This window comes from Pteropus medius, unplaced genomic scaffold, assembly GCF_902729225.1.
Source record: "Pteropus medius unplaced genomic scaffold, Ma_sr-lr_union100, whole genome shotgun sequence".
Classification (NCBI taxonomy): domain Eukaryota; kingdom Metazoa; phylum Chordata; class Mammalia; order Chiroptera; family Pteropodidae; genus Pteropus; species Pteropus medius.
The window spans coordinates 1357352-1361698 of NW_024342472.1; the positions used below are offsets into that span (position 1 = coordinate 1357352).

General features: G+C 43.4%; 1 non-coding gene across 1 annotated transcript; it reads left to right on the forward strand.

The window, feature by feature from the left end:
- The first annotated feature begins 320 nt into the window (after positions 1-320).
- On the forward strand, positions 321-427 carry LOC120604339 (U6 spliceosomal RNA). Its single transcript, XR_005653311.1, has one exon. It is a non-coding gene; the product is annotated as a U6 spliceosomal RNA (small nuclear RNA).
- Positions 428-4347: the final 3920 nt, after the last annotated feature.

A 4347-nucleotide genomic window follows, 5' to 3' on the forward strand; every position in this document is an offset into this window, starting at 1 on the left:
AATGAAAACAGTCTCGTAGATACAGAGAACAAACCTGTGATTGCCAGATGGGAGATATTTGGGAGGCTGAGTGAAAAATGGGAATGGATTAAGAAGTACAAATTAGTAGTTACAAAATAGTTACAGGGATGTGAAGCATAGGGAATATAGTCAATAATATTGTGATAACTACATATAAAAACATAAAAATGGAAATGGAAATCATAAAAGTGAACCAATCAGAAATGAAGAACACATCATCTGAGATGAAGAGTATTATTAGATGGAATAAACAGAGTAGATAAAGAAGAGGATCGAACCACAAGAAAGAGGATGGGAATGTGCTCATTTCGGCAGCACATATACTAAACTTGGAATGATACAGAGAGAATTAGCATGGCCCCTGCACGAGGATGACACACAAATTTGTGAAGTGTTTCATATTTTTAAACTGGCAAAAAAAAAAAATGAGGAAGCCAAAGACACTCCAATCAGAATGGCCAAAAAAAAAGAAGCCTAGACTATAATAATAATTTAAGGAGTTGATGGGACACAATTAAATATAAAAAATATCCTGGTCATAGAGGTATCTGAAGGAAAACATGATGTTGAAGAGCTATTTGAAGAAATAATGATGGAAAACTTCCCTAACCTGGTGAAGGAAATAGATATACAAACCCAGGAAGCTCAGAGAGTCCCCAAAACCAGGAACCCAAAGAGGTCCACACCAAGACACATCATAATTAAAATGCCAAAGGTCAAAGGCAAAGAGAGAATCTTAAAAGCAGCAAGAGAAAAGCAGTTAGTTATCTACAAGGAAGCACTCATAAGACTGGCAGCTGATTTCTTAAAAAAAAAAAAAAACAACTATGCAGGATAGAAGGACTTGGCATAAAATATTTGACGTGATGAAAACCTAGGATCTACAACCAAGAATACTTTATCCAGCAAAGCTATCATTTAGAATCAAAGGACAGATAAAGAATTTCCTGGACAAAAATAAGGTAAAAAAATTTATCATCACCAAGCCAGTATTACAGAAAATGTTGGAGGGACTTCTTTAAGGAAAAAAAAAATGTGTCAAAAACATGAATAAAGAATGATAATAACTACATTCCTGTCAACAAGTATCTCAAATGGAAAAGAATTAAGTGCTCCAACTAAAAGATAGAGTGGATAAGAAAACAAGACCCCTACATATGCTGCCTACAAGAGACTCACTTCAGATTAAAAGACACCGACTAAAAGTACGGGGATGACAAAGATATTTTCTTGGTGGACCTAGAGAGTATTCACTGAATGAAGTAAGCCAGGTAGAGAAAGACGAATAGCACATGATTTCACATACAGGTGAAATCTAAACAAAATAAACAACAACAACAACAACAACAACAACAAAAACGTAATAAACTCATAAATACAGAGAATATTTTGAGGGCTAGTAGATGGGAGGGGAGTCAGGGGGACAGTGAATAAAAGCAAAGGGTTTAAGAAACACAAATAGATAGTTGCAGAATAGACATGGAGATGGAGAGTGTAGCATGGGGAAGATGGTTAATAAGGTTGTAATAAATATGTAAGGGGGAAGAGGGATAGATTTAGTGGAGTGATCACTTTGTGAGATGTGGATTTCTGATCACTCTGCTGTACAACTGAAACTGGTATATTATTGTATGCCAACTGTAATAGAAAAAAAAACAGGAGCAGGGAAAGATGGCGGACTAGGTGAAAGTAAGATTAGCCTCCTCCTAGGTCTAATGTAAGGAGGAGACAAGAGAATTAAAATGTTAATGAAGCCACATTCAGAGACTGCAATGTGCTGATCAGCCCTGCAGCCAGGCCAGGAGGACATCTTCAGAACAAGGAAGATTTCTACTGGGATTTCTAATGGGCTAACAGCCCATTCTCCATATCTGCGAAGAGGAAGCAGGAACCAAGTCATTCTCTATGGCTAAAACCAAGGGAGCCTAAGGATTACAGACTGGGAACTGCCAGTAGGCCTTTCACGCTACATATTCTTACCTTTTTAGGCTACATACTCTTCCCCTTCCTCACTGTATATCCATATCAAAGGAAATGGGAACTAAAGAATGACAATAAACTGAATTCCCTGAACACTCAAGGTCCCTCTCAGCGCCTTTACTGTATCTCTCTGTCTCTTGCACCGTCTCTCTCACTCTCTGCCTCTGAGAGGAGACCACACTGTCTGTGGAGTGTTACCTCTTTTCTAATAAACTTTCCTTTTGACTCTAACTTTGACATGTGTGTTGAATTCTTTCTTCACTCTCTGCCAGAGAATCCTCTTCTCTAGGTGCAAGGCTTGGTCTCCCGGTCACTTGGGGAAATTTTCCCTGTCATGTATAATCTTTCCTAGTGACCATGAAGGGACCAAAGGACATAAACTCATCCCACCCAAATTCGCTATGGCTCCTCTCATCTGAGAGTGGCTGGAATTTATTTCCCTAGGCCATGCAAATGGTTGATGCCATTTCTAGTGGACTGGTGAGAGACTTGTTTTCTAACTGAGCAGGAGTCCATGGGTCCTGTCTACTTGTCCTATTTTTCTTCCTCTTACTTTCCTGACTTGTCATCACCATTGGAATTGCAGAGAAGACCTACTGAAGGACCCCGTCCAAACTCCAAATTAAAAGACTGTGCAGCACCTTTCAGTCACAACAGAATGGGTAAGCCCCCTTGGGAATCCTCTGTTCCTTTTGACTCCTTGCTTTCATTTTCGCTGGAGTGCTCACAACCAGGTCAGCAGCGGGCTGCGGAAGCTTGCCCCGGCTTACTCCCACAACCTTGCCCCTTAGCCTTTTCCTCCCGTCCCCTCTCCAGCAGGAACTCTAGTGGGAAAGAGGCGGGGTCATGGTAGCAGCTCTGTTGAACAACTCCTAACTCGTCTCCTATCTATCTGGTCCTTATTTCTCGATTGGCTCCGGGACACTGGAGCAATCTCAGAGTGGGCCCAAATAGCTCAGAGCTGAACACTGGGCTGGCCAGCCCCAGCCAGCCCGGATTGCGTCCAGTTCTGCATCCCCTACGATGCGGGACTTCGAGTTGAACCTGGGCACCCTGGATAAAAGCACTGAATATTAACCCCAAGATACCAGGGAACACAATCTTAGCTATGCCTGAATCTGAAAGCATGTCACTCCACCCCCTGAAAGGGGCACACATGCGCCCTGTGGCCAGGTGACACCTGGAAAGGTAGAAGGTGGGGAGGATGGCAGCACGGGTCTGGGCCCACCGCTGCTAGAAGGGAAGAATGCTGTAGGGATCTGGGTCCACTACTGCTACAAGTATGCACAGGGGTTTACCTGCAGCTCCAAGGGAGGGAGGAAGAAAGGGAGAAAAGAAGAAAAGAAGGAAGAAAAGAGAGAAAGAAAGACAGAGAGAGATAGAGAGAGGGAAGGAAGGAAGGAAGGAAGGAAGGACAGAAGGAAGGAAGGAAGGAAGGAAGAAGGAAGGAAGGAAGGAAGGAAGGAAGGAAGAAGATAGAAGGAAGGAAGGAAGGAAGATGGAAGGAAGGAAGGAAGGAAGGAAGGAAGGAAGGAAGGAGAAGGAAACATAGATCTTTGTAAATTCAGATTGAGAATGAGGAATGGGGTTTAGGGCTTAAAAACCCTGTACCTCTACATTTCGGGGCTGCTTAATTTGGGGTCTGCGTACTCCTGGTGTGTTTCCTATAACTCACTGAGTGTGTTTCCTATAACTCACTGATTTCTGGTGGTCCGTGTGTCTATCGGGGGCTGGCGGCTACAACACAGGGCTTGGTCTTCTCCTACTCAGGGAAATTTGCCCTGTCTTTCATCAAGTCTGCATTGAAATTACAACCAAATTATAGAATAATCAACATGGATGATCATGTGAAGTCCAGATGATCATAACACATACATCTGATAATATAAAAAAGGAGCCTCAGTGAAGCAAGTTTGTGGGGTACAGTCACAAATTGGGGTGAATCCTCACCCGTGAGTGGTGGAGAAACACTGAGAGGAATAGTGAGGCTGCAGAGGCTTCTCTGAAAGAAAGAGGTGTCCTAGCCTCATTTGGGGAATTCCCAGACCAGGGAAGAGGAGTTTCCCAAAACTCTGCCTATAAAAACCAGAGGAGATTCTGGCCATCTAGGTGAGGTGGAAAGAGACTGAAACCCTAGACGCCCCTTTGAAGGGACCACACGCAGGCTCTCTGAACTGCAGACACTCACTTGGGGCACTGGCAGTGGGTCAGGCTCTCACAAGATTCTTGTAGGGAAATACTACATTTCCTGGTGCCAGAACGAGGACTGGATGGGCAGCCACCATCGTGCCTTAGTTGGGTTCCCCCTATGGGGCAATTTACAGGCTGTGCCAGCTTACCCTTGCA